The sequence below is a fragment of the Tripterygium wilfordii genome, chromosome 16, assembly GCF_013401445.1.
Source record: "Tripterygium wilfordii isolate XIE 37 chromosome 16, ASM1340144v1, whole genome shotgun sequence".
NCBI lineage: Eukaryota > Viridiplantae > Streptophyta > Magnoliopsida > Celastrales > Celastraceae > Tripterygium > Tripterygium wilfordii.
Window position 1 is genome coordinate 6,613,090 of NC_052247.1, and position 15,566 is coordinate 6,628,655.

Below are 15,566 nucleotides of genomic sequence, written 5' to 3' on the forward strand. Positions count from 1 at the left end.
CTAAACTAGCAAGTTAACACATCGTACAACACTAAATAGAGTATAACGGTCCAATTTGATGCCTTAGGAATGCTCAGTTCTATGCGTAGACAAGTTTTTCTCGTTTCGTGCAATTGTGAACTTAACTTGGTCTATTGGCTTCTTTACCTAACGAAACGTTGTCCAATAGCTAAACTAGCAAGTTAAGACTTCTAAGAACACTACATAGAGTATAACGGTCCAATTTGATGCCTTAGGAATGCGCAATTCTATGCATAGACAAGTTTTTCACGTTTCGTGCAATATTGAATTGAACCTGGTCTATTGGCTTCTTTACCTAACGAAACGTTGTGCAAACGCTAAACTAGCAAGTTAACACATCGTAGAACACTAAATAGAGTATAACGGTCCAATTTGATGCCTTAGGAATGCTCAATTCGATGCATAGACAAGTTTTTCACGTTTCGTGCAATTTTGAACTTAACTTGGTCTCTTGGCTTCTTTAGCTAACGAAACGTTGTCCAAAAGCTAAACTAGCAAGTTAAGACTTCTAAGAACACTAAATAGAGTATAACTGTCCAATTTGATGCCTTAGGAATGCTCAATTCTATGCATAGACAAGTTTTTCACGTTTCGTGCAATTTTGAACTTAACTTGGTCTATTGGCTTCTTTACCTAACGAAACGTTGTCCAAAAGCTAAACTAGCAAGTTAAGACTTCTAAGAACACTAAATAGAGTATAACGGTCCAATTTGATGCCTTTGGAATGCTCAGTTCTATGCATAGAGAAGTTTTTCTCGTTTCGTGCAATTTTAAACTTAACTTGGTCTATTGGCTTCTTTACCTAACGAAACGTTGTCCAAAAGCTAAACTAGCAAGTTAAGACTTCTAAGAACACTAAATAGAGTATAACGGTCCAATTTTACGCCTTAGGAATGCTCAGTTCTATGCATAGACAAGTTTTTCACGTTTCGTGCAATTTTCAACTTAACTTGGTCTATTGGCTTCTTTACCTAACGAAACGTTGTCCAAAAGCTAAACTAGCAAGTTAAGACTTCTAAGAACACTAAATAGAGTATAACGGTCCAATTTGATGCCCTAGGAATGCTCAGTTCTATGCATAGACAAGTTTTTCACGTTTCGTGCAATTTTGAACTTAACTTGGTCTATTAGCTTCTTACCTAACGAAACATTGTCCAATAGCTAAACTAGCAAGTGAATACTTCTAAGAACACTAAATAGAGTATAACGGTCCGATATGATGCCTTAGGAATGCTCAATTCTATGCATAGACAAGTTTTTCACGTTTCGTGCAATTTTGAACTTAACTTGGTCTATTGGCTTCTATACCTAACGAAACGTTGTCCAATAGCTAAACTAGCAAGTTAAGACTTCTAAGAACACTACATAGAGTATAACGGTTCAATTTGTTGCCTTAGGAATGCTCAATTCTATGCACAGACAAGTTTTTCACGTTTCGTGCAATTTTGAATTGAACCTGGTCTCTTGGCTTCTTTACCTAACGAAACGTTGTGCAAAAGCTAAACTAGCAAGTTAACACATCGTAGATCACTAAATAGAGTATAACGATCGAATTTGATGCCTTAGGAATGCTCAATTCGATGCATAGACAAGTTTTTCACGTTTCGTGCAATCTTGAACTTAACTTGGTCTCTTGGCTTCTTTACCTAACGAAACGTTGTCCAAAAGCTAAACTAGCAAGTTAAGACTTCTAAGAACACTAAATAGAGTATAACGATCCAATTTGATGCCTTAGGAATGCTCAATTCTATGCATAGACAAGTTTTTCACGTTTCGTGCAATTTTGAACTTAACTTGGTCTATTGGCTTCTTTACCTAACGAAACACTGTCCAAAAGCTAAACTAGCAAGTTAAGACTTCTAAGAACACTAAATAGAGTATAACGGTCCAATTTGATGCCTTAGGAATGCTCAATTCTATGCATAGACAAGTTTTTCAAGTTTCGTGCAATTTTGAACTTAACTTGGTCTATTGGCTTCTTTACCTAACGAAACGTTGCGCAAAAGCTAAACTAGCAAGTTAAGACTTCTAAGAACACTAAATAGAGTATAACGGTCCAATTTGATGCCTTAGGAATGCTCAGTTCTATGCATAGACAAGTTTTTCTCATTTCGTGCAATTTTAAACTTAACTTGGTCTATTGGCTTCTTTACCTAACGAAACGTTGTCCAAAAGCTAAACTAGCAAGTTAAGACTTCTAAGAACACTAAATAGAGTATAACGGTCCAATTTGATGCCTTAGGAATGCTCAATTCTATGCATAGACAAGTTTTTCACGTTTCGTGCAATTTTGAACTTAACTTGGTCTATTGGCTTCTTTACCTAACGAAACATTGTCCAAAAGCTAAACTAGCAAGTTAAGACTTCTAAGAACACTAAATAGAGTATAACGGTCCAATTTGATGCCTTAGGAATGCTCAATTCCATGCATAGACAAGTTTTTCACGTTTCGTGCAATTTTGAACTTAACTTGGTCCATTCGCTTCTTTACCTAACGAAACGTTGTCCAATAGCTAAAATAGCAAGTTAAGACTTCTAAGAACACTAAATAGAGTATAACAGTCTGATATGATGCCCTAGGAATGCTCAATTCTATGCATAGACAAGTTTTTCACGTTTCGTGCAATTTTGAACTTAACTTGGTCCATTCGCTTCTTTACCTAACGAAACGTTGTCCAATAGCTAAAATAGCAAGTTAAGACTTCTAAGAACACTAAATAGAGTATAACAGTCTGATATGATGCCTTAGGAATGCTCAATTCTATGCATAGACAAGTTTTTCACGTTTCGTGCAATTTTGAACTTTACTTGGTCTATTGGCTTCTTTACCTAACGAAACGTTGTCCAATAGCTAAACTAGCAAGTTAAGACTTCTAAGAACACTACATAGAGTATAACGGTCCAATTTGATGCCTTAGGAATGCGCAATTCTATGCATAGACAAGTTTTTCACGTTTCGTGCAATATTGAATTGAACCTGGTCTATTGGCTTCTTTACCTAACGAAACGTTGTGCAAACGCTAAACTAGCAAGTTAACACATCGTAGAACACTAAATAGAGTATAACGGTCCAATTTGATGCCTTAGGAATGCTCAATTCGATGCATAGACAAGTTTTTCACGTTTCGTGCAATTTTGAACTTAACTTGGTCTCTTGGCTTCTTTAGCTAACGAAACGTTGTCCAAAAGCTAAACTAGCAAGTTAAGACTTCTAAGAACACTAAATAGAGTATAACTGTCCAATTTGATGCCTTAGGAATGCTCAATTCTATGCATAGACAAGTTTTTCACGTTTCGTGCAATTTTGAACTTAACTTGGTCTATTGGCTTCTTTACCTAACGAAACGTTGTCCAAAAGCTAAACTAGCAAGTTAAGACTTCTAAGAACACTAAATAGAGTATAACGGTCCAATTTGATGCCTTTGGAATGCTCAGTTCTATGCATAGAGAAGTTTTTCTCGTTTCGTGCAATTTTAAACTTAACTTGGTCTATTGGCTTCTTTACCTAACGAAACGTTGTCCAAAAGCTAAACTAGCAAGTTAAGACTTCTAAGAACACTAAATAGAGTATAACGGTCCAATTTTACGCCTTAGGAATGCTCAATTCTAGGCATAGACAAGTTTTTCACGTTTCGTGCAATTTTGAACTTAACTTGGTCTATTGGCTTCTTTACCTAACAAAACGTTGTCCAAAAGCTAAACTAGCAAGTTAAGACTTCTAAGAACACTAAATAGAGTATAACGGTCCAATTTGATGCCTTAGGAATGCTCAGTTCTATGCATAGACAAGTTTTTCTCGTTTCAAGCAATTTTAAACTTAACTTGGTCTATTGGCTTCTTTACCTAACGAAACGTTGTCCAAAAGCTAAACTAGCAAGTTAAGACTTCTAAGAACACTAAATAGAGTATAACGGTCCAATTTGATGCCTTAGGAATGCTCAGTTCTGTGCATAGACAAGTTTTTCTCGTTTCGTGCAATTTTAAACTTAACTTGGTCTATTGGCTTCTTTACCTAACGAAACGTTGTCCAAAAGCTAAACTAGCAAGTTAAGACTTCTAAGAACACTAAATAGAGTATAACGGTCCAATTTTACGCCTTAGGAATGCTCAGTTCTATGCATAGACAAGTTTTTCACGTTTCGTGCAATTTTGAACTTAACTTGGTCTATTGGCTTCTTTACCTAACGAAACGTTGTCCAAAAGCAAAACTAGCAAGTTAAGACTTCTAATAACACTAAATAGAGTATAACGGTCCAATTGATGCCCTAGGAATGCTCAGTTCTATGCATAGACAAGTTTTTCTCGTTTCGTGCAATTTTGAACTTAACTTGGTCTATTGGCTTCTTTACCTAACGAAACGTTGTCCAAAAGCTAAACTAGCAAGTTAAGACTTCTAAGAACACTAAATATAGTACAACGGTCCAATTTGATGCCTTAGGAATGCTCAGTTCTATGCATAGACAAGTTTTTCTCGTTTCGTGCAATTTTAAACTTAACTTGGTCTGTTGGCTTCTTTACCTAACAAAACGTTGTCCAAAAGCAAAACTAGCAAGTTAAGACTTCTAAGAACACTAAATATAGTATAACGGTCCAATTTGATGCCTTAGGAATGCTCAATTCTTTGCCTAGACAAGTTTTTCACGTTTCATGCAATTTTGAACTTAACTTGGTCTATTGGCTTCTTTACCGAACGAAACGTTGTCCAAAAGCTAAACTAGCAAGTTAAGACTTCTAAGAACACTAAATAGAGTATAACGGTCCAATTTGATGCCTTAGGAATGCTCAATTCTATGCATAGACAAGTTTTTCACGTTTCATGTAATTTTGAACTTAACTTGGTCTATTGGCTTCTTTACCTAACGAAACGTTGTCCAAAAGCTAAACTAGCAAGTTAAGACTTCTAAGAACACTAAATAGAGTATAACGGTCCAATTTGATGCCTTAGGAATGCTCAATTCTATGCATAGACAAGTTTTTCACGTTTCGTGCAATTTTGAACTTAACTTGGTCTATTGGCTTCTTTACCTAACGAAACGTTGTCCAATAGCTAAACTAGCAAGTTAAGACTTCTAAGAACACTAAATAGAGTATAACGGTCCGATATGATGCCTTAGGAATGCTCAATTCTATGCATAGACAAGTTTTTCACGTTTCGTGCAATTTTGAACCTAACTTGGTCTATTGGCTTCTTTACCTAACGAAACGTTGTCCAATAGCTAAACTAGCAAGTTAAGACTTCTAAGAACACTGCATAGAGTATAACGGTCCAAGTTGATGCCTTAGGAATGCTCAGTTCTATGCGTAGACAAGTTTTTCTTGTTTCGTGCAATTCTGAACTTAACTTGGTCTATTGGCTTCTTTACCTAACGAAACGTTGTCCAAAAGCTAAACTAGCAAGTTAAGACTTCTAAGAACACTAAATAGAGTATAACGGTCCAATTTGTTGCCTTCGGAATGCTCAAGTTCTATGCATAGACAAGTTTTTCTCGTTTCGTGCAATTTTAACTTAACTTGGTCTATTGGCTTCTTTACCTAACGAAACGTTGTCCAAAAGCTAAACTAGCAAGTTAAGACTTCTAAGAACACTAAATAGAGTATAACGATCCAATTGATGCCTTAGGAATGCTCAGTTCTGTGCATAGACAAGTTTTTCTCGTTTCGTGCAATTTTAAACTTAACTTGGTCTATTGGCTTCTTTACCGAACGAAACGTTGTCCAAAAGCTAAACTAGCAAGTTAAGACTTCTAAGAACACCTAAATAGAGTATAACGGTCCAATTTGATGCCTTAGGAATGCTCAATTCTATTGCATAGACAAGTTTTTCACGTTTCGTGCAATTTTGAACTTAACTTGGTCTATTGGCTTCTTTACCTAACGAAACGTTGTCCAAAAGCTAAACTAGCAAGTTAAGACTTCTAAGAACACTAAATAGAGTATAACGGTCCAATTTGATGCCTTTGGAATGCTCAGTTCTATGCATAGAGAAGTTTTTCTCGTTTCGTGCAATTTTAAACTTAACTTGGTCTATTGGCTTCTTTACCTAACGAAACGTTGTCCAAAAGCTAAACTAGCAAGTTAAGACTTCTAAGAACACTAAATAGAGTATAACGGTCCAATTTTACGCCTTAGGAATGCTCAATTCTAGGCATAGACAAGTTTTTCACGTTTCGTGCAATTTTGAACTTAACTTGGTCTATTGGCTTCTTTACCTAACGAAACGTTGTCCAAAAGCTAAACTAGCAAGTTAAGACTTCTAAGAACACTAAATAGAGTATAACGGTCCAATTTGATGCCTTAGGAATGCTCAGTTCTATGCATAGACAAGTTTTTCTCGTTTCATAGCAATTTTAAACTTAACTTGGTCTATTGGCTTCTTTACCTAACGAAACGTTGTCCAAAAGCTAAACTAGCAAGTTAAGACTTCTAAGAACACTAAATAGAGTATAACGGTCCAATTTGATGCCTTAGGAATGCTCAGTTCTGTGCATAGACAAGTTTTTCTCGTTTCGTGCAATTTTAAACTTAACTTGGTCTATTGGCTTCTTTACCTAACGAAACGTTGTCCAAAAGCTAAACTAGCAAGTTAAGACTTCTAAGAACACTAAATAGAGTATAACGGTCCAATTTTACGCCTTAGGAATGCTCAGTTCTATGCATAGACAAGTTTTTCACGTTTCGTGCAATTTTGAACTTAACTTGGTCTATTGGCTTCTTTACCTAACGAAACGTTGTCCAAAAGCAAAACTAGCAAGTTAAGACTTCTAATAACACTAAATAGAGTATAACGGTCCAATTTGATGCCCTAGGAATGCTCAGTTCTATGCATAGACAAGTTTTTCTCGTTTCGTGCAATTTTGAACTTAACTTGGTCTATTGGCTTCTTTACCTAACGAAACGTTGTCCAAAAGCAAACTAGCAAGTTAAGACTTCTAAGAACACTAAATATAGTACAACGGTCCAATTTGATGCCTTAGGAATGCTCAGTTCTATGCATAGACAAGTTTTTCTCGTTTCGTGCAATTTTAAACTTAACTTGGTCTGTTGGCTTCTTTACCTAACAAAACGTTGTCCAAAAGCAAAACTAGCAAGTTAAGACTTCTAAGAACACTAAATATAGTATAACGGTCCAATTTGATGCCTTAGGAATGCTCAAGTTCTTTGCCTAGACAAGTTTTTCACGTTTCATGCAATTTTGAACTTAACTTGGTCTATTGGCTTCTTTACCGAACGAAACGTTGTCCAAAAGCTAAACTAGCAAGTTAAGACTTCTAAGAACACTAAATAGAGTATAACGGTCCAATTTGATGCCTTAGGAATGCTCAATTCTATGCATAGACAAGTTTTTCACGTTTCATGTAATTTTGAACTTAACTTGGTCTATTGGCTTCTTACCTAACGAAACGTTGTCCAAAAGCTAAACTAGCAAGTTAAGACTTCTAAGAACACTAAATAGAGTATAACGGTCCAATTTGATGCCTTAGGAATGCTCAATTCTATGCATAGACAAGTTTTTCACGTTTCGTGCAATTTTGAACTTAACTTGGTCTATTGGCTTCTTTACCTAACGAAACGTTGTCCAATAGCTAAACTAGCAAGTTAAGACTTCTAAGAACACTAAATAGAGTATAACGGTCCGATATGATGCCTTAGGAATGCTCAATTCTATGCATAGACAAGTTTTTCACGTTTCGTGCAATTTTGAACCTAACTTGGTCTATTGGCTTCTTTACCTAACGAAACGTTGTCCAATAGCTAAACTAGCAAGTTAAGACTTCTAAGAACACTGCATAGAGTATAACGGTCCAAGTTGATGCCTTAGGAATGCTCAGTTCTATGCGTAGACAAGTTTTTCTTGTTTCGTGCAATTCTGAACTTAACTTGGTCTATTGGCTTCTTTACCTAACGAAACGTTGTCCAAAAGCTAAACTAGCAAGTTAAGACTTCTAAGAACACTAAATAGAGTATAACGGTCCAATTTGTTGCCTTCGGAATGCTCAGTTCTATGCATAGACAAGTTTTTCTCGTTTCGTGCAATTTTAAACTTAACTTGGTCTATTGGCTTCTTTACCTAACGAAACGTTGTCCAAAAGCTAAACTAGCAAGTTAAGACTTGTAAGAACACTAAATAGAGTATAACGATCCAATTTGATGCCTTAGGAATGCTCAGTTCTGTGCATAGACAAGTTTTTCTCGTTTCGTGCAATTTTAAACTTAACTTGGTCTATTGGCTTCTTTACCGAACGAAACGTTGTCCAAAAGCTAAACTAGCAAGTTAAGACTTCTAAGAACACCAAATAGAGTATAACGGTCCAATTTGATGCCTTAGGAATGCTCAATTCTATGCATAGACAAGTTTTTCACGTTTCGTGCAATTTTGAACTTAACTTGGTCTATTGGCTTCTTTACCTAACGAAACGTTGTCCAAAAGCTAAACTAGCAAGTTAAGACTTCTAAGAACACTAAATAGAGTATAACGGTCCAATTTGATGCCTTTGGAATGCTCAGTTCTATGCATAGAGAAGTTTTTCTCGTTTCGTGCAATTTTAAACTTAACTTGGTCTATTGGCTTCTTTACCTAACGAAACGTTGTCCAAAAGCTAAACTAGCAAGTTAAGACTTCTAAGAACACTAAATAGAGTATAACGGTCCAATTTGACTGCCTTAGGAATGCTCAATTCTAGGCATAGACAAGTTTTTCACGTTTCGTGCAATTTTGAACTTAACTTGGTCTATTGGCTTCTTTACCTAACAAAACGTTGTCCAAAAGCTAAACTAGCAAGTTAAGACTTCTAAGAACACTAAATAGAGTATAACGGTCCAATTTGATGCCTTAGGAATGCTCAGTTCTATGCATAGACAAGTTTTTCTCGTTTCAAGCAATTTTAAACTTAACTTGGTCTATTGGCTTCTTTACCTAACGAAACGTTGTCCAAAAGCTAAACTAGCAAGTTAAGACTTCTAAGAACACTAAATAGAGTATAACGGTCCAATTTGATGCCTTAGGAATGCTCAGTTCTGTGCATAGACAAGTTTTTCTCGTTTCGTGCAATTTTAAACTTAACTTGGTCTATTGGCTTCTTTACCTAACGAAACGTTGTCCAAAAGCTAAACTAGCAAGTTAAGACTTCTAAGAACACTAAATAGAGTATAACGGTCCAATTTTACGCCTTAGGAATGCTCAGTTCTATGCATAGACAAGTTTTTCACGTTTCGTGCAATTTTGAACTTAACTTGGTCTATTGGCTTCTTTACCTAACGAAACGTTGTCCAAAAGCAAACTAGCAAGTTAAGACTTCTAATAACACTAAATAGAGTATAACGGTCCAATTTGATGCCCTAGGAATGCTCAGTTCTATGCATAGACAAGTTTTTCTCGTTTCGTGCAATTTTGAACTTAACTTGGTCTATTGGCTTCTTTACCTAACGAAACGTTGTCCAAAAGCTAAACTAGCAAGTTAAGACTTCTAAGAACACTAAATATAGTACAACGGTCCAATTTGATGCCTTAGGAATGCTCAGTTCTATGCATAGACAAGTTTTTCTCGTTTCGTGCAATTTTAAACTTAACTTGGTCTGTTGGCTTCTTTACCTAACAAAACGTTGTCCAAAAGCAAAACTAGCAAGTTAAGACTTCTAAGAACACTAAATATAGTATAACGGTCCAATTTGATGCCTTAGGAATGCTCAATTCTTTGCCTAGACAAGTTTTTCACGTTTCATGCAATTTTGAACTTAACTTGGTCTATTGGCTTCTTTACCGAACGAAACGTTGTCCAAAAGCTAAACTAGCAAGTTAAGACTTCTAAGAACACTAAATAGAGTATAACGGTCCAATTTGATGCCTTAGGAATGCTCAATTCTATGCATAGACAAGTTTTTCACGTTTCATGTAATTTTGAACTTAACTTGGTCTATTGGCTTCTTTACCTAACGAAACGTTGTCCAAAAGCTAAACTAGCAAGTTAAGACTTCTAAGAACACTAAATAGAGTATAACGGTCCAATTTGATGCCTTAGGAATGCTCAATTCTATGCATAGACAAGTTTTTCACGTTTCGTGCAATTTGAACTTAACTTGGTCTATTGGCTTCTTTACCTAACGAAACGTTGTCCAATAGCTAAACTAGCAAGTTAAGACTTCTAAGAACACTAAATAGAGTATAACGGTCCGATATGATGCCTTAGGAATGCTCAATTCTATGCATAGACAAGTTTTTCACGTTTCGTGCAATTTTGAACCTAACTTGGTCTATTGGCTTCTTTACCGAACGAAACGTTGTCCAATAGCTAAACTAGCAAGTTCAGACTTCTAAGAACACTGCATAGAGTATAACGGTCCAAGTTGATGCCTTAGGAATGCTCAGTTCTATGCGTAGACAAGTTTTTCTTGTTTCGTGCAATTCTGAACTTAACTTGGTCTATTGGCTTCTTTACCTAACGAAACGTTGTCCAAAAGCTAAACTAGCAAGTTAAGACTTCTAAGAACACTAAATAGAGTATAACGGTCCAATTTGTTGCCTTCGGAATGCTCAGTTCTATGCATAGACAAGTTTTTCTCGTTTCGTGCAATTTTAAACTTAACTTGGTCTATTGGCTTCTTTACCTAACGAAACGTTGTCCAAAAGCTAAACTAGCAAGTTAAGACTTCTAAGAACACTAAATAGAGTATAACGTTCCAATTTGATGCCTTAGGAATGCTCAGTTCTGTGCATAGACAAGTTTTTCTCGTTTCGTGCAATTTTAAACTTAACTTGGTCTATTGGCTTCTTTACCGAACGAAACGTTGTCCAAAAGCTAAACTAGCAAGTTAAGACTTCTAAGAACACCAAATAGAGTATAACGGTCCAATTTGATGCCTTAGGAATGCTCAATTCTATGCATAGACAAGTTTTTCACGTTTCGTGCAATTTCGAATTTAACTTGGTCTATTGGCTTCTTTACCTAACGAAACGTTGTCCAAAAGCTAAACTAGCAAGTTAAGACTTCTAAGAACACTAAATAGAGTATAACTTTCCAATTTGATGCCTTAGGAATGCTCAGTTCTGTGCATAGACAAGTTTTTCTCGTTTCGTGCAATTTTAAACTTAACTTGGTCTATTGGCTTCTTTACCGAACGAAACGTTGTCCAAAAGCTAAACTAGCAAGTTAAGACTTCTAAGAACACCAAATAGAGTATAACGGTCCAATTTGATGCCTTAGGAATGCTCAATTCTATGCATAGACAAGTTTTTCACGTTTCGTGCAATTTCGAATTTAACTTGGTCTATTGGCTTCTTTACCTAACGAAACGTTGTCCAAAAGCTAAACTAGCAAGTTAAGACTTCTAAGAACACTAAATAGAGTATAACTTTCCAATTTGATGCCTTAGGAATGCTCAGTTCTGTGCATAGACAAGTTTTTCTCGTTTCGTGCAATTTTAAACTTAACTTGGTCTATTGGCTTCTTTACCGAACGAAACGTTGTCCAAAAGCTAAACTAGCAAGTTAAGACTTCTAAGAACACCAAATAGAGTATAACGGTCCAATTTGATGCCTTAGGAATGCTCAATTCTATGCATAGACAAGTTTTTCAAGTTTCGTGCAATTTTGAATTGAACCTGGTCTATTGGCTTCTTTACCTAACGAAACGTTGTGCAAAAGCTAAACTAGCAAGTTAACACAACGTAGAACACTAAATAGAGTATAACGGTCCAATTTGATGTCTTAGGAATACTCAATTCGATGCATAGACAAGTTTTTCACGTTTCGTGCAATTTTGAACTTAACTTGGTCTCTTGGCTTCTTTACCTAACGAAACGTTGTCCAAAAGCTAAACTAGCAATTTAAGAATTCTAAGAACACTAAAAAGAGTATAACGGTCCAATTTGATGCTTAGTAATGCTCAGTTCTATGCATAGAGAAGTTTTTCTCGTTTCGTGCAATTTTAAACTTAACTTGGTCTATTGGCTTCTTTACCTAACGAAACATTGTCCAAAAGCTAAACTAGCAAGTTAAGACTTCTAAGAACACTAAATAGAGTATAACGGTCCAATTTTACGCCTTAGGAATGCTCAGTTCTATGCATAGACAAGTTTTTCACGTTTCGTGCAATTTTGAACTTAACTTGGTCTATTGGCTTCTTTACCTAACGAAACGTTGTCCAAAAGCTAAACTAGCAAGTTAAGACTTCTAAGAACACTAAATAGAGTATAACGGTCCAATTTGATGCCTAGGAATGCTCAGTTCTATGCATAGACAAGTTTTTCTCGTTTCAGTGCAATTTTTGAACTTAACTTGGTCTATTGGCCTTCTTTACCTAACGAAACGTTGTCCAAAAGCTAAACTAGCAAGTTAAGACTTCTAAGAACACTAAATATAGTACAACGGTCCAATTTGATGCCTTAGGAATGCTCAGTTCTATGCATAGACAAGTTTTTCTCGTTTCGTGCAATTTTAAACTTAACTTGGTCTATTGGCTTCTTTACCTAACAAACGTTGTCCAAAAGCTAAACTAGCAAGTTAAGACTTCTAGAACACTAAATATAGTATAACGGTCCAATTTGATGCCTTAGGAATGCTCAATTCTTTGCCTAGACAAGTTTTTTCACGTTTCATGCAATTTTGAACTTAACTTGGTCTATTGGCTTCTTTACCGAACGAAACGTTGTCCAAAAGCTAAACTAGCAAGTTAAGACTTCTAAGAACACTAATAGAGTATAACGGTCCAATTTGATGCCTTAGGAATGCTCAATTCTATGCATAGACAAGTTTTTTCACGTTTCAGTGTAATTTTGAACTTAACTTGGTCTATTGGCTTCTTTACCTAACGAAACGTTGTCCAAAAGCTAAACTAGCAAGTTAAGACTTCTAAGAACACTAAATAGAGTATAACGGTCCAATTTGATGCCTTAGGAATGCTCAATTCCTATGCATAGACAAGTTTTTCACGTTTCGTGCTAATTTTGAACTTAACTTGGTCTATTGGCTCTTTACCTAACGAAAGCTAAACTAGCAAGTTAAGACTTCTAAGAACACTAAATAGAGTATAACGGTCCAATTGATGCCTTAGGAATGCTCAATTCTATGCATAGACAAGTTTTTCACGTTTCGTGCAATTTTGAACTTAACTTGGTCTATTGGCTTCTTTACCTAACGAAACGTTGTCCAAAGCTAAACTAGCAAGTTAGACTTCTAAGACACTGAAATAGAGTATAACGGTCCAATTTGACGCCTTATGGAACGCTCAGTTCTATGCGTAGACAAGTTTTCACTGTTTCGTGCAATTTTGACCTTAACTTGGTCTATTGGCTTCTTTACCTAACGAAACGTTGTCCAAAAGCTAAACTAGCAAGTTTAAGACTTCTAAGAACACCTAAATAGAGTATAACTTTCCAATTTGATGCCTAGGAATGCTCAGTTCTGTGCATAGACAAGTTTTTTCTCGTTTCGTGCAATTTTAAACTTAACTTGGTCTATTGGCTTCTTTACCTGAACGAAACGTTGTCCAAAGCTAAACTAGGAAGTTAAGACTTCTAAGAACACCAAATAGAGTATAACGGTCCAATTTGATGCCTTAGGAATGCTCAATTCTATGCATAGACAAGTTTTTCAAGTTTCGTGCAATTTTGAATTGAACCTGGTCTATTGGCTTCTTTACCTAACGAAACGTTGTGCAAAAGCTAAACTAGCAAGTTAACACAACGTAGAACACTAAATAGAGTATAACGGTCCAATTTGATGTCTTAGGAATACTCAATTCGATGCATAGACAAGTTTTTCACGTTTCGTGCAATTTTGAACTTAACTTGGTCTCTTGGCTTCTTTACCTAACGAAACGTTGTCCAAAAGCTAAACTAGCAAGTTAAGAATTCTAAGAACACTAAATAGAGTATAACGGTCCAATTTGATGCCTTAGGAATGCTCAATTCTATGCATAGACAAGTTTTTCACGTTTCGTGACGAAACGTTGTCCAAAAGCTAAACTAGCAATTTAAGAATTCTAAGAACACTAAAAAGAGTATAACGGTCCAATTTGTATGCTTAGTAATGCTCAGTTTCTATGCAGAGAAGAAGTTTTTTCTCGTTTCGTGCAAATTTTAAACTTAACTTGGTCTATTGGCTTCTTTACCTAACGAAACGTTGTGTCCAAAAAGCTAAACTAGCAAGTTAAGGGACTTCTAAGAACACTAAATAGAGTATACCGGTCCAATTTTGATGCCTTAGGAATGCTCATTCTATGCATAGACAAGTTTTTCACGTTTCGTGCAATTTTGAACTTAACTTGGTCTATTGGCTTCTTTACCTAACGAAACGTTGTCCAAAAGCTAAACTAGCAGTTAAGACTTCTAAGAACACTAAATAGAGTATAACGGTCCAATTTGATGCCTTAGGAATGCTCATTCTATGCATAGACAAGTTTTTCTCGTTTCGTGCAATTTTGAACTTAACTTGGTCTATTGGCTTCTTTACCTAACGAAACGTTGTCCAAAAGCTAAACTAGCAAGTTAAGACTTCTAAGAACACTAAATAGAGTACAACGGTCCAATTTGATGCCTTAGGAATGCTCAGTTCTATGCATAGACAAGTTTTTCTCGTTTCGTGCAATTTTAAACTTAACTTGGTCTATTGGCTTCTTTACCTAACGAAACGTTGTCCAAAAGCTAAACTAGCAAGTTAAGACTTCTAAGAACACTAAATATAGTATAACGGTCCAATTTGATGCCTTAGGAATGCTCAATTCTTGCTAGACAAGTTTTTCACGTTTCGTGCAATTTTGAACTTAACTTGGTCTATTGGCTTCTTTACCTAACGAAACGTTGTCCAAAAGCTAAACTAGCAAGTTAAGACTTCTAAGAACACTAATAGAGTAAACGGTCCAATTTGATGCCTTAGGAATGCTCAATTCTATGCATAGACAAGTTTTTCACGTTTCGTGCAATTTTGAACTTAACTTGGTCTATTGGCTTCTTTACCTAACGAAACGTTGTCCAAAAGCTAAACTAGCAAGTTAAGACTTCTAAGAACACTAAATAGAGTATAACGGTCCAATTTGATGCCTTAGGAATGCTCAATTCCATGCATAGACAAGTTTTTCACGTTTCGTGCAATTTTGAACTTAACTTGGTCTATTGGCTTCTTTACCTAACGAAAGCTAAACTAGCAAGTTAAGACTTCTAAGAACACTAAATAGAGTATAACGGTCCAATTTGATGCCTTAGGAATGCTCAATTCTATGCATAGACAAGTTTTTCACGTTTCGTGCAATTTTGAACTTAACTTGGTCTATTGGCTTCTTTACCTAACGAAACGTTGTCCAAAAGCTAAACTAGCAAGTTAAGACTTCTAAGAACACTAAATAGAGTATAACGGTCCAATTTGACGCCTTAGGAACGCTCAGTTCTATGCATAGACAAGTTTTTCACGTTTCGTGCAATTTTGAACTTAACTTGGTCTATTGGCTTCTTTACCTAACGAAACGTTGTCCAAAAGCTAAACTAGCAAGTTAAGACTTCTAAGAACACTAAATAGAGTATAACTTTCCAATTTGATGCCTTAGGAATGCTCAGTT